Source organism: Petaurus breviceps, unplaced genomic scaffold (assembly GCF_028583685.1).
Source record: "Petaurus breviceps papuanus isolate PSGF00001 unplaced genomic scaffold, PetGlider_PUasm1.0 90919, whole genome shotgun sequence".
Classification (NCBI taxonomy): Eukaryota; Metazoa; Chordata; class Mammalia; order Diprotodontia; family Petauridae; genus Petaurus; species Petaurus breviceps.
Window position 1 is genome coordinate 29574579 of NW_027187378.1, and position 23342 is coordinate 29597920.

General features: G+C 37.9%; 1 protein-coding gene across 9 annotated transcripts in view; it reads left to right on the forward strand.

Moving 5' to 3' along the window:
• PEBP4 (phosphatidylethanolamine binding protein 4) overlaps positions 1–23342 on the forward strand; it is a 416346-nt gene that overhangs the window by 57789 nt on the left and 335215 nt on the right. The window lies entirely within an intron of this gene.

Here is a 23342-nt window from a genome sequence, read left to right on the forward strand (position 1 = left end):
CCAAATAACTGACTCCTTGCAGTAGGCTCTCTTATTTCATACAGTTCCAATGTCTAAAGTCTTTGGCTTCTGATCTTGAGCCTCTTTTCATGCCAGCATAAGTGAGGAATAGAATAGTATATCTTGGAGAACAGAATGTAGGATCTGAGTTTGTTTAATCAGACTTCCCTCCCACTGGGCATCAATGCCTAGACTGGGCATGTTTTGCTAACATCCATTTCTTCCAATAGTTCTTTTTAAGGGTTTATGTTTCTTCTTCCCAGATCAGTTGTATCAGTGGTGACTGGTAAGCTAGTCCTGCTTTTTGGACAACTCTAGTTGTTATAATGGGGTGCAGTGGATAGAGCACCAGGACTCAGCTCAGGAAGACTTATCTCAGACATTTACTATCTTGTGTGATGCTGAGCAAGTCACTTAACCCTGTTTATCTCAGTCCTCACCTATAAAATGAGTTGGAGAAGGAAATTTATAAACCAGTCCAATACCTTTGCCAAGAAAACCCCAAATGGGGAATCAGAGATGACCTTCTAAGTTTCCCTATAACCCCAGAGCAAACCTGAAATGGTTCCCCAGGATCTAAGGTCCCTGCTTCTTGGACCATCACTTTTTAAAAATATCTTTTCTAATTTCTCTACACAAGTGGAAACTTTTTCACCCTCTTCTTGGGTTGTAGTTAGGAATTTGAAGGTCCTTATACTTTCCAAACCCCCAAAGTGATTATACAGTACCCTCAGGCACTCCAGAACTCTAGTAGACAGGTTTCCCATTTTTAACATAGTCAACCAATCAAATGCAGGCCCTCTGAGGCTTCTTAGAAGTTCTCTTCATTTTTCCCTGTCTGACACCTGCCAATCTTGTAGCATCTCAGCAGTATATGCCAGTCAAGGTTCAAACTTCTCTATTTCTACAGCAACATCCCCTGAGAACAATGGAATCTACCAATAGATAATCCATTCAGAATGCAGTGATAATGTCTGTTCAAGAGTCTAAGGACCTTTGCCCTTACTTCTGTTGACAAGACCATGTTTGAGACTAAAGGGGCACTCTCCAATCATTTTACCATTTTCAAATCAATCTAATACAAATTCTACTGTATCTAGTATAAACAAAGTAATGTGCTAGGCACTGGGGATGTAAAGATAATAAGGAAACATCCTTGTCCTCAATAAGCTTCCATTCCACAGGAGGGAATATGTGGTAGCATTTCAATCAATAAGCATTTATTAATGAGAGAAATTATTATTGAATAACCAATTATTTGGGAAATCCAGGGTGTTTTCCCTTCCTATTTCCCTATTCTCTACTAGGTCAAGCCAGTATCTGAAGAACATTGCTTATAATGAAATTAGATTAACTTTCTCCTCAATCTCGTTCAGACCCCACCCAAGTGGGGAAGCAGATTGTGTTCTATTCAAGCTTGGGGGGGGGAGGGTAGGAGTAGATCCTTTGTCTAGATTGCCCCCCAGGATCTGAGAGTAAGAGTGACTTAATCCATCAAGACCCCCAGCCCCTCATTAGAATAGGTCCATCTCTTTGTATAATATTCATTCTCTCATTAATTGTTAGCCAATCAGAGCTGATTGCCACCTGTCAGGAACACTCACTCTTCTAAGGGCATATAAGCATCAAGAAGCCACTATGATCCATCTCTGGTATTTGAGAGTGCCATTGACTCCTTTTGTTAATTATCCACTAGCAATAATTAATAAAATGGTTAATTACCCAGGAATTATGTCTTTTGAACTTTTTATGTATCACATTAAGCACTTACAATGTGCCTAACACTATGTTAAGTGCTGGTGATACAAGGCAAAAGATAATCCCTCTTCTTTGGGGAGATGGTATTTACAATGTTCTTGAACATTCTACACATGCCCAGGGACTCTCTTCAATGGTGCCTCATTGAAATTCAAGGACAGTCCCCAGGGCACCAATCCTCTGACAACTGGGAAACCTTTTCTGTAGCTCACCCTCACACCATACTGCACAACAGTGTCATCACTACTCACTAAGCCTACAGCACTGTCTGGTTCCATTCAGTAAATGCCTACTATGTTCAAGGCGTTAGGCTAGGCACAAAGCCCCAAGCAAAGCAGTATTTATCCTCAAGGAACTTATGCTGTACTTGAGCCTACCCAGGCAGACTCAGCACGAAGCCTAAAGTAGTCCCCCAAGTATATACCAGTATTCAGAAATTCAAAAGTTGAAGAGTCCAAGAACACTTTAGTATTTGCATTTCTCTTGGTTTGTTTCTCTTGCCTGGGAAATCTAGGAAAAGCTCTACATAGTGATATTCCCTCACCCCAGCAACAATCTGGAAATGAGTCCCTACTTGGGGGCACATAATTCACACATTTCAGTCAACAAACATTCATAATACTAAATAATGCAATAATAAATGTTTGTTGACTGATTTCAGAGGAAAGATGTATGACAAGGAGGAAGGAGTCAAGGTATAGACCTTTCACAGAGCAGTCATTAAACCCCATGGAATCTTTATCTCTGTCTCTCTGGATGTAAATCTCCAGAGACATTTGCAGTCCTTTATATGGCAATTCTTCAGGTGGTCCTTCCCCACAATTCCTGTTTTGGCCTTCTAATTCCAGCTGAAGGAGTGATAAAGGGAATTCCCCTTCTTTCCCACCAACTTCCTGCCATTCCCCATGACTTTCTCCAGCACTATGATTCAAACAGTTTCTCAGACAAGGACAAATTTCTTTGGTTCTTCAATTTTCTCTCTTTCAAATGTAGGCTTTTTAAGGGCAGGAATTACTTCAATTTTGTCTTTGTATCCCCAGCGCTTGGTACAGTACCTGGCATATAGTAGGGACTTAATAAATGTTTGGTTTCAGAGATCTATCTTCCATGAAAGAAAAGGACAGAACCATAGAATCTATCCCTTTCTCTTGGTTCTACCAGTCTCTCCATTTCCCTCCCCTTTCCTTCCTGTCCTCTTCCCTCCTCCAGTCCTCCCTGCTCCTGTCTTCTCTCTCTGTTTATCTTTTTGTCTCTCTTCTAATCTCTACCAGTTACCAGCTCTACTATCACCATGCAAACCTTTCAGGTGAGATCACAATTTATTCTCCACACTTTTATACCCTGCCTTTCTTTATAAAGCACTTAAAACTCTTGCACATATAGTGGCATATGCAAGAAGCATTTGCTTTATTTCTGGAGGCAAAATATATACATATACACATTAGGTCTTTTAAAGGACATGATGATTTAAAATAACTTTTTTTATAAGTATGTTTTTTTTTTAACTAAACTGCCCCTCCCACTACCCCTCCTCCACTGAGCAAACCAAGAACAAGTAAACAAACAAAACCCTGAAAAACAGAAAGCCCTGGATACATAGCTTCAGCCTGGCAAAACAAATTCCTACCTTAGACTTGTCTGAAAGTGTTTATGCCTCTGTGTCTCTCTGCCTTTTAAGCTTGTCCTCTATCAGGAGGTGATATATTTCATCTTCATTCTTTTGGGCTCATGTTTTATTGTTGCATTGATCAAGAGTTCTAGCCTTTCAAAGTAATTTTATACTATAATATAATCATTGTATAAATTATTTTCCAATTTCCGCTAATTTCACTTAACCACTTCCTACAGGTCTTCCCAGTTTCCTTTGAAATTGGCCATTTCATCATTTCTGCATATACCACAATTGGTTTAGCTTTTCTCCCAATAGGAAGACAACCCCTTTAGTTTCCAATTTTGACCAACACAAAAAGAACCGTTATAAATATTTCTTTATGCATAGATCCTATTCCTCTTGCTTTCATTTTGGGGAAGGGGCCTAGGGGGTAGTTTGTTCAGTTGTTTTCAGTTATGTCTGACTCTTTATAAACTCATTTGGGGTTTTCTTGGCAAAGATACTGGAGTGGTTTACCATTTCCTTCTCCAGCTCATTTTATAGAAGAGGAACCTGATGTGGACTTGAATGCAAACAAGGTAAAATGACTTGCCCAGGGTCACACAGCTAGTAAGTGTCTGGGCCAGATTTGAACTTGAGAATATGAGTCTTCCTGACTTGAGGCCTGGCACTCTATGCACTGCACAAACTAGCTGCTTCAATTGAAATCTTTGGCACACTACTTTAAACTTTCTCTTGCTTCTTTCTAAGCCTCGACAGAGTAAGTTGGATTTCAAGTCCAATGTCTACTCTCAAAAGTAGGAGTAATACCTCAGAATGGTAAGGACTATATAGCTCCTCTCTAGGCTTGATATTAGTTGGTAAATGGAGAAAGACTCCCTGGCGTAAGTATCTCCACTATCTAATAGCTCTTCTGTTATGCCAGACTATAGGATATAGGAGAATCCAGTGATTCAGGTACCACTGGACTGGGCCTAGAAGACTGGCAACAAATCCAAGTTCTGAACTTTCTAGCCAGTCATTTGGGAAGCTGTGGATATTAGGAATCAGAAATTACCTCAGATCCTTGTATGAGGATTTTCTGTCAAAGAAGAGATTGGCAAGTCCATTGTAGATCTGTACCTCTGGGTAGGCAATCAGATACAACATTCAAGGAACACAATGAGAGATGTTTCTTAGTATGATATTACCTTTTCTTAGGTGATGAGCCTTACTTGGAACATAGAAGTCATTTAAGCTGTCAAAGAAATACAACAAAGTACAATCAGTGCTAGTCACTGAAAAGTTATTTTCTCCAAACTGATTGAGATCTTCCTCTGTCTTTCATATTATTTTTTTCTTTTTTAAAAAATATTGTTTATGTATGAATGTTTGCATTTCACCTTTTCATGTACTTTTAATGCCAAAAATTGCTAATGATTATGAAATTAAGCCCACGTCATTCTTCAGGGGTCAATGTGGACTTGAATGCATTGAGCACTCTGGAGAGGATGGCTGCACAATATGTGAATGAAACCTCAGTTTTTCAGTGAGTCCTAGTTTCCCACCCTCATCAGCCAATCAATCAAGTCAGTGCTAAGTGCTGGGAAGGCAAAAAAAAAGCAAAAATTGCACCTGCCCTCAAAAAGCTTTCATTCTAATGGGGAAAACAATGTGCGCACATAAAGTTGTACATAAGATACATCCACATCAGAGACAAGGTAGCCCTAGAGGGGAAGATACTCGTGGACTGGGAGGGGGGATTTGACTGGGAAAAACCTGCTGTAGAAGGAGGCACTTGAGCTAAATTTTAAAGATGGATGGAGGTGAGGAGGAAGAGCATTCTAGGCAGAAGGTATGGCCAGTGCAAAAGAACAGAGGTGGGATGTGGAGCAGTGTGTATGAGGGATAAAAAGTAGACCAATATGGCTCAAGTTGGAGAAGGAAGGGAAGGGAATAATATATAGGAAGATGGGAACTGTTGGGACTGAAGGAGCACTAGGCAGAGGACCAGATCTTGGGTAACTACTATGTAAGGGTTTAATTTTTTAATTTTTTTTTTAGCCCTCTGTGGGGTCTGTTGACTCAATAAGACATCAGGGCCAGGGAAAAGGTATTTCTGTTACCCTTAGGAATGTGGCATCCTCTGTTCAGAGCTATGCCAATCGGCAGAGTTGAGTCCTGGGCAGTGTTACCACCAGGTAAATAGTTATGAGAAGAATTGGTCATACACTTAACTGCTCATTACTTGTCTGATCAAGTCTTTTATGAAGGCAAATTAGGCCGTCTTTTGCTTCAGTTCTTACCTAGCCTTTAATGATTGAATGGGCTTTGTCTGAGATAAACTGAGATCTTAGCTTAAAAAGACCAAAATTCTCTACTGCATCTGGAACAATCACCAATTGTCCTGACCTATATCTTGCCAGTGGACTCTGATGACTCTGGAGTACAGAGTGAGGCTGATGACTTTGCACAGTCCTTCCTCACTTAAATCTAATTCCCTTTCAAGTCAAGACATCACCCTCCTGAGGTTATCAGACCTCTTTGACAACGAAGGACAAATAACAACTTGTCTGATATATGGAGATCCTGACCTAAACATTTTTCATTCCTCATTTCCCTTTTCAATCTAAAAGCTTCATAATTAATTTCCAACACATGAAGCAAATATATACGTTTCCTTGGAAAAATTTTTTTCAATTAAAAAAAAACAATTTTTCCTTCCCATTGCCTTCCCTCCCCCCCACAAAGGAAAAAACAACAGCTTTGCAACAAATGTGCACAGTCAAGCAAAATAAACACCCATACTGGTTATATTGAATACATATATGCATATATAAGCTGATATACATTAATATAAATCTCTATATATCAATATATTAATTTTATATATCAACATCTGTCCATATATTAGAATACAGGTATCTATATTTATACTTATCTATCTCTATCTGTATCTCTCTACATATATGTGTATGCGTGTGTGCTTCTATCACCTCTCTTTTAGAAGGTAGATAGCATGTTTCACGATGAATCTTCTTTAAACGTGGCTTGACATTGCATCGATCAGAGTTCTTAAATCTTTCAATTGTCATTTGTTCTTACAGGGCTGTTGTATAAATTGTTGTCCTGGTTCTGTTCACTTCACTCTGTATCAGTTCAAATTAAGTACATTCTTAGCAGTGATTTTGTTGGGCGTTCTCTCATACTGGCCAGGAGAGTCTGTCATTCCTATAGTTTAAGCTGTGGTCCAGAAATCCAAATCTATTTTTGGACACCATCTTCTCAGCCTTCTGTTCACTTCCAAAAACAGCTTTTTTCTTCTTTATCTCTTACCTTCAGAGGGGTACAAGTGATGAAAATACCACCTGTGCCCCTTCTGGTCTTCAGTTTTTTGCCAAAGACTTTGTAATCCTTGGCAGTACTTTCTAGGTTTCTTCTGACAGTATCATCGGGATCCATGTGACTTACCAGAAATGGATAGTAGTTATTTATTTGGAGAAGTCTTAGGTTATTTTTCTGTTCTGTCTTAGACACATGCCCCAGGAAGACCACAAATATCTTTATTGTTAATGTAAGTCTGATGGTTCTACAGGGCCTCTGAGGAAGGTGTCAGCAACTACCATTCTTCTCTTCTTTCTCTGATCCTTAAGTGACTGATCTTGCCCTTGATAGTACCTGTATCTTCTTTATCATTCCTTAGAGGACAAGCAGCTACTGTTGCCTCTGAATATCCAACCTCCTCCTCTTCAAGAAGACCCTCTATTTTCTAGTTCTAAGAGTGGCTCTTCTTCCTTTTATCCTCTGGGTGGCATTCTTCCATTTTCCAATGTACTTTTTACTCTGCCTCTTCAGGTCCTTTCTGTCCCTTTTAAATTTATTTTTGTTTTGGCACTGTGGCCCCTCTTCCAGCTTTGAAAGGAAAATTTTGTCCTTGATAGCTTGGGAGAGATATTTTGTGAGCCCCTTCACCTTCTTTTCTTAGTGAGTGATGAGCCTCATTTGGAACATAGATGTCATTTAGCTGTGGAAGAAATACAACAGAATACTCGGTTCTGGTCACTGAAAAATTTTTTTCTTCATACTGATTGAGATTTTCCTCCAGATCTTTCATATTGCTTATGAATGGATGTTTGCATTTCACTTTTTCAGTACCTATATTAATACCTTTACACCCTTACAACTTTCATCAATTCTTAATTTGAGAGCCAGACAGGAGAGGACAACATGGCCTAGTGGGTAAGGCACTGAACTATCAGTAAGACCTGGGTTGAAATTTTGTTTCAAACACTAACTAGATGAGTGACCTCAGGAAAATGACTTAAACTCTCTGTGCCTCAGTTTACTCATATGTTAAATGAGGGGATCGGAGTAGATGGACTTGGAAGTCCCCTCCTGTTCTAAATATCTTTCTCCCCCAGGACTGACTACAAAGAAAATAAATATATGTAAGAGAGATAGAGAAACAAAAACACACTAGGCTAAAGTAATTAGATACCATGGTTGTCCACTTTGAATCTTTCCAAACCAGGCATACTCATCTAACTTGTAGATCCAGAGGCAACCAGGTAATACAGCATTGGTTAGGAAGCCGTGAGTTCAGATCCTACCTCAGATTCTCAGTCACAACCTCTATCTGCCTCAGTTTCTTCAAACTGTAAAGTGGGAGAAATAACAGCACCTACCTCACAAGGTTGTTGTCAGGATCAAATGAGATATTTGCAAAGAGTTTAGCATAATGTTTGACATATAGTACGTGCTCAATAAGTGCTTATTCCTTTACCTTCCTCAATTCCAGAGAAGCCTGTCAAGCTTAAGATTTACTTGCCTTAATTTTTTATATTGAATTCATTGATCCATTCTCCTGATTATACTACTATGCAATTGCTATTTTTTTTTTTTTTTTGCTTTTTGGAGGGCAGTTGGGGTTAAGTGACTTGCCCAAAGTCACACAGCTAGTAAGTGTGTTAAGTGTCTGAGGCTGGACATGAACTCAGGTCCTTCTGACTCCAGGGCCAGCACTCTATTCACTGAATCACCTAGCCTCCCCTATGCAATTGCTTTTTAAACTGACTTCCTTTTTCTTTGACCAGGGACAAATAAAATACAAATGGAGAATTGAACAGCATTTCTATGACCTTATAAATCAGAATAATTTAATCCAATGAACCACTCACCCCCCAAAGTTCACTTGTAATCTTTAGTCACACCTAAAAAAATTAAAGGATTTGGAGTGTATGTATTTCTTCCACAATTTCGGGGTGGAGGGGTAGAGAACAGACTAGTGAGAAGGTGGCAGGTTGAGCTCAACTCTGGTTCTGTTTTGGGGTGAAAAACCTGATAACTGATGACCTGGATAAGAGTAAGAGCAAGGTCTCCTAGCCACTACATGGCTCAGAGTTTCAGAATTTAGCATCTAAGCATATGGTAAGAAAAACAGTCAATCTTGATTGTTCTTTAAAAGTTTTATTGATGCCTTTTGTTTTTTCATTGCGATCATTTCCAGATATGCCTCCTATCTTCTAACACTGGGTTTCCCTGTGTGATAAAGAGAAATGATGAAGCAAAACAACCAACATAAAAACAGTGTTTGACCAGGGATGCGTACTCCATACTACACATCCCCTAACTCAATGGGATGGAGGGAGGTGCATTTCATTTTCTGTTCTCAGCGACCAAGACTGATCATTCAAGTGACTCAGAGGTTGACTTTCTTTTGATTTACTAAACTGTAATTATTGTATATATTGTCCTATTTTCTGCCTACTTGTAAGTTCGTACTGATCTTCCCATGGTTTTCAGAAATCTCCATACTCGTTTCTTACAATCATTATGTATGAAAAGTTTGAGAGACATTAATTTCTGGGTAATTAATCATTTTATTAATTATGGTTAGCAAATAATAAAAGGATGGTCATTTGGCTTTTTCTCATTAACCAAAGACAAATCATGGAGGCCTGTCAATATTTATATGCCCTTGGAAGAGTGAGTACTCCTCACTCTGGTTGGTTAACAGTTACTGAGAGAATGAACATTATAACGAGATGTGGGCCTATTCTAATGAGGGGCCAGGTACATAATTCTGATCATGATCATGGACAAAGAGAAACTCAACTCAAGCCAGAGAAGTCCTCAACTCAAGCCAAGGAAATCTATACAAAAGCATCTACCCTCCACCCAGTCAGTGAATAAAGAACATTGGTGAAGGAAGAATTCTGCCTAGATGAGATATACCAGAGGATTTAGACAATCTCATCTACTAGCAATGTTCTCAAGGACTGTCTATATAACTCACAGAGGTTTATGTCTCAATGAGGAAATAGAAAAGAGAAAATCTTAATCTCAATTAATAATTGGTTATTAATATGAGAAAAATAATCATTTCTTGATTATTTCTCTCATTTCCCCTTTTGATTCTATTGAGAGACACAGTCTCCTCAATGAATCTAATTGATATTACAAACACTTCATCAAGGGTTTCTAACTATGGGTCTTATGATGGGAAATAACATGAGGGGAAAAGACAGAGAGACTGATGAAGCATTACCAAGATCAAAGGGGGCAATCCCCTTTGGTAAATAGACTTTACATATAAAAGGCACACAGTGAAAAAGTTAATAGTAAAAAAAAAATTGTCCATTTCATAGGCCCACCAAATCTTAAGACTCAGAATGCTCATCTCATATAGCTGTCTGGTTCTCTGGAAACATCTGATGCAGCCCTCTGGTCTGGGTGTGGTCTCAGAGCAGTTTCCAACAGACTGGCTTCTCCAGTTCAGGTCATTTGTAGAAATCTCCTTCTCTGCTAAAAAATTATTTTCAAAATTGGTCTTAATGATGAGGTATGGGCTCTGGGAGCCCCCTCAAGCTCTCCTTGAGTCCTTGAGGTACAGGCTCTGGGAACCTCCGTTGGACTGTGTTTAAATCGTCTCATTTGATGAGGCAATAGGCCTTACATTGTGACTAGGCCCAGACCTCTAGCCTAGTTACTACTGTGTTTCCCCGATAATAAGACCTATCCCGAAAATAAGCCCTCCCCTTACTGTGTAAGATTCCTCTAAAATAAGCCCTCCCCCAAAAATAAGCCCTATTGAGATTGCTACTGTAGTGAAGGTGATCCCCTGCGCCACATGCTACATTACGATACCCTCTGTATGCACCGCCCCCCCTCCCCCCCAGGTGAAACGCACGCTGCTCTCTGAGCTGCAGCAGTGAGCGCGTCATCCTGTTCTTCCCCAGTGATTTGCTTGCTGGCGCCATTGAGAGCAGTGCTGTGGAGGAGAGCTGAGGCAGGACAACATAAAAACCCGGTATGTAAGCGGGAGTGAGGGGGCATGATGGAGGATAAAAAGGGCATGATGGAAGAAAAAAGAAGAACTCAGGGGGCATGATGGAGTGAAAAGAAGGACTGATGGTCATAATTTTATTATTCTGTCTGTTTTGACCCCCAGACATGAGTACAAAAAGGAAGAGCTACCGTATACTGTTGAGTATAAGAAAGCAATTGTAGAGGAGTCACATGGCAAGAATCTTGCAGTTTTCTGTAAAGAAAAACTTTTGGATCTTCGAATGGTCAGAAAATGGAGAGCAGATTATAATAACCTCAATCAACAGGTGGATGAGGGAAAAGGGAAAAAGCGCAGGTCTGGATCAGGTCGGCAGCCCTTATATCCTGACTTGGAGATCCTCATTGGTGAATGGATTGCTGACAAGAGAGCAAAGGCCTTGGTTGTGCGCAGGGCTGACATTCAAGCATTTGCCCTTTCAATGGCACCAGAGTTTGAAATGGTCTCAGAAGGATTCAAAGCATCACAACACTGGTTGGACGGTTTCCTTCAACGGTATGAACTGTGCCTAAGAAGATCAACAACACTGTTTAAGCTGGAAGATGCTGAAGCTATTAAACGTGCACTTGCATTCAAGTCCTTTATTGATAGGATCGACATTTCAAGTACCAAACCTGCAATATGATTGCTATGGATGAAACTGCAGTGTTTATGGGACAAGGATCTCAAACAACAATTCATCACAGGGGTGCAACGTCAATCTACATTCCCACCACTGGCTATGAAAGTGCACGGGTCACCTGTGTTTTGGCAATTCATTTGGATGGAAAGAAAGCCACACCTCTAATCATCAGTAAGGGCAAGAAAGATAAGATTGAACATGTATCTGGCATTTACGTTCTTGAAATCGAAAAAGCCTGGTGTACACAAGCCGTTATAAGAAAGTGGGTTGATTTAATGCTGCCACTTGTTATGCGAGGTAACCAAAGAGGTCTGATAGTCTGGGATTCAGCCAGCACTCACCACGCTAAAGAAATGAAGAACTTCCTTGCAGAGAGAAGAATAGATCAAGTAATGATTCCTGCAGGAATGACTGCCTATCTCCAGACCCTTGATATTGCAATAAACAAGCCATTCAAGGACCATTTGCGCATGGAAGTCAATGACTACACTGAAAATAGAATGGAAAGAAATCAGCGTGGAAACTTTGTGAAGCCCTGTCTGCAAGAAGTCATGACTTGGGTGAAGAAGTCATGGGATAAAATTACTGACAGCTGTGTCGCCAAGGCACTACGAGCAGGTTACCTGGACAAGACATATTCATTTAAAGAGAGCTATATTGCTGGACATGACAGATTGGGTCCACTTCTTCTGAAGGAAATGGAGGCGCAAGACATCCAGGACGGAATTCAGGGTATGGACACTTATGATGATGTTGTTGAAGAAGATGACATGATCATTATTGAATAAAGGTACATTTTTTTGTTCACATTTACCTGTTTATTAAAATTGCTGTCAATGTTCATTAAAATAAGCCCTCCCCTGAAAATAAGCCCTCTGGTGTTTTTCTGTCCAAAAAAAATAATAAGACAGTGTCTTATTATCGGGGAAACACGGTAACTACTAACTACTAACTCTAGCCTGGTTACTAGCCTAGCCCTCCATTGTTCATCTACTTCCCACCCAAACTGGCCTAGCCCACCATTGTTTGTGGTCTCCAGGTGGCCTCCATCGACTTCCCACCCTTTATCACTCATTGAACTTATTAAGTCCTCCTGAAGACCCTCTCCAAACTCCTCCTCTAGACCACCCCTAGATTCCTTCCACAACTTTCTGCATATGATACCCTTTCCTGTCTTCATGTTGGTGAAAGTGCCATATAATAGTGAGAGGGCCGTAGAATGACCTAGCACAGACTTACTCTGTGTCTAATACAAGCAAACTTTTAATAAACTTTACTTTTCTTTGGCTGAGAGAAGACTTGAGTCGAATTCATTCGACAGGACCTGGCGTGTTGGTATTTTGGGGTCTCCAGAGCAACCCTAACCCTCTTAATCAGTAACCTCTTCATTAACACAATTTTAAATTTACTTTGCCAATAACCAGAGTTAGCTCAAACCATATGTCTCTAATACTAGAAATCTATTTTTATAAATTATATAATTATAAAAATACTAGAAAATCAAATTTTGAACCTTTTAGACCAGAGAACTTACATTTTTAGGTTAGCCAGTTGCCACATTGATATATCTAAGAAACTCAAATACAAATCAAAAATTAGAAACCAATTTTTGTACTTGGCATTTCTCATTCCTCCATTAAAAGGATGAGATTCTTCTAAGGAATTAATAACATGACACTTCTTATAAGAAGATGAACTCTAATGAATTCTCTCAGAAGTTGCCATATTAATTCCAATTGTGACAAAGACATTGAGATGGAATATACAAGTATATAAATTAGGAAAAGTATGCATTAAATAAGTTACTTATAATGAAACCTTTTCACCTTCTAGTTCACTTCATGTTCAAGTGATTAACTCCTAGTAAAAGGGGATCTCTCTTTAAGTGGGTATCTCTTTAAGGCATTTACAAGATAGACCACTAGCCAGGCTTCTTCTGAGATTTGTGCTGATATTCTTTTCATTAACATTGAATTGAGACAGTTATGATATTAGTCTCACCAAATAACAGGATTATATCCTGGTTTCACAAGTCTTTGCATCATTGCCTAATTATCTCCATACCACTGTGAGAAATTAAAGGACCTTATCTTACACAGGAATATAAATAACCAGTAACAAATGAGAAGGCTAAATGCTCATTTACTTAGTTTAGAATACAGAAAGAACTAAAATTCTAGGCCAAATGTCTCCAATCTTATACCTACATTTCATTATAGTATCTCAGATGTACTCTAGCATTAACCTAAAAGATCTACAGTTGTGTTTATACTTATCACCTAACATGATTATGGAAATTTGCCATAAAAGAAGAGGGACATATCTATACAGTAAAGGGGAAATATTCCTCTGTCTTGATGTTAATTCCAGGCCAGAGTCATAAAGATAGCCAACTTCATTAAGCCAGGCTTGATATGGTGGGCTATTTTCCATTAAAGAGGAAATGTTACACTGGGGAAGTAGAGTCAGGAAAATCCTACCTTAGCCCATGCCAAGAGGCTTTCTCCTAACCTTTCTATGAGAACTCCACCTACAGTTCATGGATGTCAACTCCGTGGGGTTGCTTGCATCATGGATCATTGGCTTAACAGTATTCTTTGATGATCACTTGTGGAGTAAGACTCAGAATAATATCTGTTGATGGCCTTAAATAGCAAGTTCCAATATTCATAGCTTTGGGTGGATTCGGTTATTAAGGATCATATATCTGTAAGCACAAATATTGACTATAAACTTACGTTGGTGACAGAGATTCTATCACAAAAAATCACAACTTATCTGTCCTTAGAAATTTGCCAAGAGAGGAAGGAGACTTGAATTTAACACATCAATGTTGGTCCTAAAGGCCTACTACCACAAATACTACAAGTAGCCTAGCATATGGAACCAAGTGGGCAGATTTCTTGTACAGTAAAATGAATTGAGAGTCCAAATTCAGCCTTTCCAAAGTAACTTCCCAACTTTATTTCTAGGGACAGATATTCACTAGCCTTAGATATCAGATGTCATTCCCACTGAGCTGTTGACTGCTATTTTTCCTGAAGGTGGGCCCAAGGACACAACAAACCTAAGAATGAAGTTCAAAAAGAATATTCAGGGTCCTCAAAAGGTTTAATTTCAAATAGTAAAGTCTCACAACCACAGTAGGACTGGACACAATTGTTATTAATGCTATAGAATTATTGCAATAAATTAGGTAACAAAAAAAAAATCTATCAGGCCTTCTGAAAGTCACACAAAAGATCTTTTACTTAAATACGCACAAAAGATTTTTACTTAAATATTCCTTTCTCAAAAAATAGCTTAAGATTTATCTTGATATAAAAGGATAACTACCAGACTTTCATGAAGTAAAATAATTAGAAACCTCTAACATGACAGATATCTATCTCTTACTCAACCCTTAAAGCAAAAATAAATCTTTAAAATTGGAGTTTAAGACTTAAGTTGTTTAAAAAATGTCCTAAGTATCATAAATAAATGCCAAATTGCTATAAGTAAAATAAATTTCTAATTACCGAAAATTCCTAATTACAAACCCCCTCTAGTCAAAAAGTGTTTGCTACAATCCTTTTTTATAACCTGACTAATGTTTAATGTGAAAGTATTTGCAGATCCTATACTTGATTGTATGCCACCATGGGGTGGGGGAGGGAGGGGAGGGAGGGAGAGAAAATTTGAAACTCAAGGAAATGTGGAACTGAATCTTGTAAACTAAAAGTAAACAAATAAATTAATAAAGACCAAAAATTTTTCAAAAATAAAGGTTCTGGTGTATCCACATTGTATATGATATTTACTTTTGGTTTTAGATAGATGTTTTTAGGATATTAAAGAAAAATCTCTCTATGCTTAAAAAAAAAGTTTGCAACTGGGAGAAGTTTCAGTTTCCTAAGCAAAGCAATGCCAAAAATATACCCAGTTAAATTAGCCTTATCATCATAACCCCTTAATAATTTAGCCAATTTTCTTACAGTTTTCAGAAGAAATAGCCAAATTATTTTAGATGAAACTTCCTCTTAAATATAGGCAAAACTGTGATTTATAATTTCTTAAATTACAGTACTTCATAATATTACAACACATTTTATCAGCAGGGTTGATAAAATGACTTAGTTTTAAAACCCATTTTTTCTTTCTTTTAACAGTATAATTCATGATCTAACATGCAGATTATAAGAGAAGTTGCTTTTCTAACAGCATCTGATACAATAGTTTATCAAATTTCACAATATAAGAAAATTTAGAAACATAACAATATAATAAACAATATTATGTATTTGAAGTTTGAAACAAACCCATTACCAATCAGGTGGCTTTAACTGAGATGGATGCATTTCCAAATTACCTTACACAGAAAAGAATTTATCTCATCATTATTGGCAGTGTATGCTGATCAAATCTAAAACCCCATGTAAAGTTATCAAGTATGAAGCAATTACATCTAATTAAAGAAATAGTAACAGTTAATATTTATATAATGCTTCCCCTTTGCCAGGCACTGTATTAGGAATTTTACAACCATGTGATGTCCATGACAACCCCAGGAGGTGGGTGCTATTATTATCCTCTTACAGAATAGTAAACTGAGGTAAACAGACATAAGGTAACTTACTTGAGCAAGTTACAGCTAATAAATTTCTTAATGCCAAATGGCAAATGTTTTAGGTTCTGATTTACCATAATTATCCTGATAGAATACATTACATTCTGATTTCCTTCAGGACAGATTTTGGACCAAATCCAATCTAATTCAAACCCATTCTGGATTTATAATTACTAATGCAAACATTTAAAAAAATGGAAAGAAAAATATAGGGATGTAGTTTTCAAGCTTGCCTCATCTAAGGATGTATTTATGTTAATTTGAAGGTTTGTGGATCACCACATTCACCATCTATGTGAGATTCCAGAATGTAATTGATTTCTAGTGATAAGTTGGTTGGTTGTATGGCATCAAAAAAAGATTTTAGTTCTGTGTAACTTCATGTGGAGTTTTAAGGTTATCAGACTGGTAATTCATTTGTTTTTATTTCAAAGTTCAAATTTGAGAACATGATAATTGTTTATGATATTGTTACTGGTAAATAGCTGTACTATCTATGTTGTATGAGAAGCAGTTTCTCTTAAAGTTTTGGAGTATTGTAATTTGGGAAATCATAAGCTTCCAAGTCTGTCTGTGTTTAAAAGGAAGTTTCAGTCAAGATTGTTTAAAATTGTAAGATTATTAACTAAGTTATTGGGCTACTGTTTTAATGCTAAAGCCTAAAACTGTGACAACTTTATTCTGACCAGTTCTGCCCATTCAGAACAGTCCTCCTGCATGTATGAGAATTGGCTAAGCAGGGGCATCATTATCAGCCCCTCCCCCATTCACTCCTGCATTTATGATGTTGTAAAACTGCCAAATCCCCTGGAAACTATCTCTATTAGGTAAGGTCAGTTTTAGTCATGTAGTTTTTAAATGAACCTAACTTGCTAAGAAGTCGCAAGGATTAAAAAGGATTTCTATCAATTGGCTTTAATATTTGAGAAGGAAAGATGGTAAATGGAATTCCTTACATTTGTGAGACCTGATAAATCTTTATTGCTTATTGCAGCTACAAGAAAATAGAAATAATTATAACTGGCTCTAAGCTGTGATTGGTGAGGCTTGTTGTTTAAGGTAAAAGGCATTTGGGACCATAACTAAATTTTATTTTGAGTTTGAATTTGGGTATAGTTATCTGGATTGAATCAGTATCTGAGAGAAAATGCCACAAGCTACTCAGAGGAAATGTGATCCTGTACTGTGGACAGGTGAAAGTCGGCATTTGGTAAAGGCCAAAGGGACAATCTTAGCCTCTGTCTGGGATGGGATCCCTCCTGGCTCAGTATACCCATGGGATTCTTTGGAAAAGGAATGTTCCCCACCTATTCCTGAATCTAGCTTTGAGGTGGAATGGATGCTGCATTGTTGGATATCTGTAACTAATCTGAATTTAAACAGAATCAAGGATGTTTTATCCTGTCATATTTGGAATGTCACAGGTCCCTGCGTTTTTTCCTTCTATAGCAGGTTTCTATGATTGGAGCAAGTAGTCAGCAAAAGATGTGAGCTCTTTCCTGTTAGCTTACTGGAAAATCTAATATTTGTTTCATCTAAAATTAGAACATGTGCAGAAAGTTATGCAAACTGCTTAAGATCATTTTAAAAGTTTTCAACTTTCTTCATAAAAGTTTAGTGATCATTTATAAAACTTGAAACTGTTTTAAAAGAAGGGAAAATACTTTTGGAAGATATTTTTAATCTCTAGTGTGATTTTTAAAAAGGCCTACTAAAACTTTCCTTTGCAAGTTCAATTTATTGCTCAATTAATGTAATGAGTTGTAAAGCAGAAGAGATCTTGCTGTTTTGATCTGAATTTGTAGTTATTCCATTATCTAAGCAAAAGCTAACATTTGTAACTGAATGTACATGTAAAAGATTCCATTTCTGAAGTATCTCTTTCTTCCAGAGTGAATATAATCAGAGGATAAACAAGCTTTGTGAAACAAGGATGTATGTCTACTATCTAGCTGTGAGGTTCAAATCAGGAACCTCTTTTGTTAAAGGCAGTACAATTATGTTAGTAAAAGAGTAAAAACTTATGAGGCATCTTGTCTATGGGAAAATGTAAAGGACAGTGAAATAATCTGAGTAATGGGTTATACTAGCCCATACTCACCCCACTTCTAATTTTCTCTTACCCCTTTTTGGCCCTTGTTTGTTTAATCTTTTTTGCTAGATTTGTGTCTTTTAGGCTCAGCACCCTTCACTTGCAGATGACATCTCAGGCTGAGTACCAACCACTCTCCAAGACCGTGACCCATCACCCCTGGACCTGACATCGGCCAGGCTCTGGCCACTGGCCACTGGCCCCACCCCTTGAACAATGGTACCCTAAGAGGCAGGGACAACTCTATGCCCCTTCCCAGCAAGAAGCAGTTCAGGAAGCTGAGATCATCGCCCTTGTCCCCAAATGAATTTGGGTATCATCTGTTTAAGTGGGGAATGATGGGGTACTTGGGATCTATGTTTGTAAAATCAATTTGTAAACTCAGTTTGTAATACCAGTTTGTAACATCAGTAATGATGGGGTGCTTGGGATTTATATTTGTAACATCAATTTGTAATACCACTTTGTAACATCAGTCTGTAAAACCAGTTTATAAAATCACACTACCCCCCCCCAGTCTCAGAACATTAACTCTGTCCCTTCTCCCCCCACCCCTAGCTTCAGAGCAATAACTGTGACCAGCAACAACTATCTCAGCTTGGAACAATAACAAACTATTCCTATAAATCCTTCACTAAAGTATCTATAAACATTCCAGCTTAGGCAACTATTATCTCCCCCTTGTATAGTGTTCCAATGCCCCCATGAATCCTTTGGTACCCTATCTCTAGGTTGACTCCTTGGCTGCTTCAATGAATCCTTCAGGACCCTATCTCTGGGTTAACTCCTTAGCCTATTATTCCAAGTCTCCAGTTAACCTTGGTTCCCAGACATCAATCTTGTCAAACATGACACTGATGGGTGGCAGACTGGGCACTTCTCCATCAGCCCTTGGCCCACCTAGTTAGCATAATTGGCACGGGTTCTACTATGGATTACCCTATAAAACCCTTAATTCTACCCCTTTAAGGTTGAAGGTCCCCGAAGGACCCTTGCCCACTATAAGGTGTATAATAAACTCTTTCAACTCAGACTCCAAGTTAGCCTGAGCTGAATTCTTTCCAGACTGAACCGCAGGTTCTGGTCTTAGATAAGATCAGAGTTCCTGCCGAACCTATTGGGAGCCATCCCTCATCAGTATAATAATAATAAAAAAATGATTTCACTTAAAATAAGATCAGAATAAATTCAATTGTATGTGGATCCATTTTCCAAATAGTATCATATAGAACCTCAATTTATAATTTAAATTATTTAGTATATATCTTACACAAAGGCTATTTATTCCAAGCATTTCATATTATGGGATTCACTGTTTCCAGCTAATCCACTGCCAAAGATTTTAAAAGTGACTGTGGATAAAAGGTTTTCATGATCACTCTTAAGAACATCTTGCTTATCAAATTTATCCTAACCCTCTATGGCTGTCTGTATTGGCTTTTAGATCAAGCTACAAAATTTCCATTCTCTGTCTACGTACAGTCAAAGACTTCCTCACCCCCTCTCAACATGCTTGTATCATCTAAAGCTGGCACAGCGATACCTAGAACAATTGTCCAAGGGCAGGAGGGGTTTGCAGCACATGTCCTCAGTATTGCAGGCTTCAAGACAAAAAGGTTCCCTATTTGTCCCCAAGTCTTCTTATCTACCTTCCATATTTTCCCTACAGCCTTTACTTTTCTTCTCAAATCTTTCAAACTCATTACTCAGACTATTAGCTTTCCTTTATATTTCAACCATGTCACAGACTGCACCTACTATTGTTAAATCTTCCTAAACTATAGGGTTAATTTCAATCCAGGTTGATTCTATTAATTAATTTAATTACCAAAATTATACCCTACTGCATGATTAGCTACTATTCAGATGTTATTTACTAGATCAAAAAGCCTCTCTCATTCTGCCAAAAGGAAGCCATAAAGCTGCACTGCCTAGTCCTAGTCCTGGGAGAAGTTTGTGGGATAAATCTCTTAAAAACAAAATCCATTAAGCTATTTTTAGTAATTACAGAAAAAAACAAAAAAAACCTTTTTAGAAAGTCTGTTGAAGCCCAGGAGTAGGATTCTAGATTCTCCCAACCCTGTTCAGAGCTTATAAAAGACTTGGCTGCCCATTTAACAATAAAGGTCTGTCATGTTGCCTAAAAAACAGCTTCCCAAAGTGAAAGTCATACTTACCTTCCTTTCTTTCCTGCTACTCTTCACTTCTCAGAATTTGGAGAGAGTTAACAAGAATTCATAAATCAAGAGAGTTGGATTTCTCTCACAATTTTCATCAACATTATACAAACAGCTTTTATAATGTTCATATCCATTTTAAACATAAATTGCTGAAATTCTAAAGTGATTGCATTTAAGGCTATGATAGATAAACCTTGATCAAAGTTAAAAGACAATAGGCTTATTTTTGCAGTTTGAAACACATTGTCCTGAAATTTTGGGTGGGCAAAAAAAGTTCTCCAGATTTAAATGGAATATAATCTACGAACTTTAGTTTGGGGATCTAATTAAACCTGAATTAGTGATATCTCAATTCATTTTGGAGTGACCAAAAAAATTCCTTTTGTCAAATGGCTTTAATTGGCTCTTTAGTTAATCTCACTTGAGATGGGGGATTTCCTAAGAGTCAAAGGTATGATCTCCTCATTTGGTATGAGACCTTCCTCAGCTTAAAGTAGTTGCTAATGCTGCACCCAAAAGAAAAACTTGGTGTTTCTACTTCAAGAAAAAAAAAATCCCTTTTCTGCTTCTATCTCCAAATCTTCAAAATTATAAATTGGGGAAAAGTTCCTCCTTCCCTGTTTGTCTTTTGATTTTGGCCACAATCAAAAGACAGAAAGAAAAGTCTTTTAAAAAAAAATTACCCTTCCACACTTCATAGCCTGAGGGAATCTCACCCAGTTTTTTTTTTCAGTTCCTCCTCCTAGTAAAAGCAGGATATATCTTAGCAAATCTCACAGAGAGGAAACACAGATACAAACAGCCTTAGTGACCAGAAATCAAAGTTGAGATGTAAAAGTTACATTCTTTTACAGAGCTGGCATTCAAACAACTTCCTTGTTTCCTCTATCCAGAAATTCTACCTGCAAGAAACTAGTCACGTCCGTTTATAGCAGGACTGAAATGACCAGAGATTTCAAAAGGAATCTCGAATTTCACAGGTGGCCTATACCCCCAAAACCTTGTACATGCATATACCTACACAATTTGTCTGTGTAGTCTGTGTCAAAGAGAAACCCTACTTTTGAAAGTGAAAATTCAGAGGGCTGCAACCTCAAAACAGATGAACAGACATAGAACATATAAGCTTGCCCACAGAAAATCTAATTATTTGGTATAGGGAGAGTCAACTCATAGCCAGAGTCCTAACAGAAAAAGCTCCCCCTTGTCAAGAAATTCTCCACCTGGGCCTAAAAAGATATAGGGGAGTTTTTTTTTATTAAGAATCTGAAATGACAAACTCTGGTCACCAAACTGTGATATACGAAAAGTCCGAAAGACACTTCTGGGTAATTAATAGTGTTATTAATTATGGTTAGTGAATAATAAAGGAATGGTCAGTCAAATCTACAAGAATACAAGTCATTCTCCAACTGATAAACGGTCAAAAATAGGTAGTTTTCCAATTAAAAAATCAAGACAATTTATATTCATATGAAAAATGTTCTAAATCATTATTGATTAGAGAAATGCAAATTAGAACAACCTTGATATAGTTTTACACCTACCAGATTGACTAAAATTATTGAAGGAGAAAGTGACAAATATTGGAGGGGATGTGGAAAAATTGGGACACTAATTCATTGTTAGTAGAATTGTGAACTGATACAACCATTTTGGAGAGCAATATGGAATTATGCCCAGTTATTAAACTGCCTGTACCATTTGACCCAGAAATACCACTACTAGGTATATTTCCAAAGATCATTAGGGAAAAAGGAAAAGAATCATTATGTTCTAAAATGTTTATAGTAGTGTAGCAGCAAGTACCCTAGCACACCCAGGATGGCTGCTAGCACAGGTTCTTAGATCTGCTTTTCTAAAGGAAAGCAACTCAAAATGGGTTAACAATCTTACTTTGATCAATTAAACACATATCATTTACCTAGTTGAGAGGAAAAAGTCAGCACCCTGAACTTCAGAGATTACAAACAGAAGTTACAACAGAAAATAACACAATTAAGCAGACATGGCTTCCAGACCTAGTTAGTTACCAGAGAGGGAAGCACCAACATCTGGGTTTTTCAAAGCCAGGGGGCTCAATGGCTGCCCAGAGTCTCATGTGACCAAGTCTCACAACTCTTCCCAAAGTGAGCCCCAAAGCAAAACCTCACATGAGGGTATATATAGCCTTCTCCTGGGTCAGAAAATGTCACAACCCTCTTGACCCACTGCCCAATCACAAAGTAACAAGGTGTGGGCATTCCCGAAAAACAAGCCTCCCTCTACAGGCTCCATGGGACTATATTCAGCCTATTAGGGGGCAGAGTATATTTTCAAATCAGGGAAGGTTCTCAGAGTCACTTAAGCCTATCAAGGGGCAGGGAAGATCTTCAGATTCCTATAGGCATTACAAGCAGCTCTCTTTGTGGTGTCAAAGAACTGGAAATTGCAGGGATGACTATCAATTGGGGAATGACTGAAAAAATTGTGGTATATGATTATGACAGAATAGTACTGTGCTATGAGAAATGATGAGCTTAATGATCATAGAAAAATATTGAAAGACTTGCATGAAATAATAAAGAGCAAAATGAGGAGATACAAGAGAACATTGAAACAATATTGTTTTTAAGAATGACTTTGAGTAACTAAATAATTTTGACTATTATAAACACCCGAATTAACCCGAATAAACACCCTATAAAGGACGAAAAAAGACGCTATCTGTATCCTTTACATATATAAACCTATTTGTGTCTAATGGTTGCCATCTCTACGGTGGGGGGAAGGGGAAAAAAAGTAATTTATGTTCTAACTTTATTAAATATTTAAAAGGAATAGCAAGTTAAACATATAGATTTGCAATTTCATGTGCAATCTTTTTTTTTTTTTAAAGCAATCAGGGTTAAGTAACTTGCTCAAGGTTACACAGCCAGTTATTTCTGGGTGTGGTGCTAAATATCTTAGCCCAGATTTGATCCCCAGGTCGTCCCAACACTGGAGCCACTGCTCTTACTCTCTGAGCCACCTGGCCGCCCCCTCAATCTTTTTATTATTACTATTGTTGGTTGGTTGTTGTCCTTCATTCTCAAAGAGGACCAAAAGTCAAGTTACAGTGCATCTGACTGTGGTTGATCAGGCCAATATGAGCTAGGAATGTTCTACC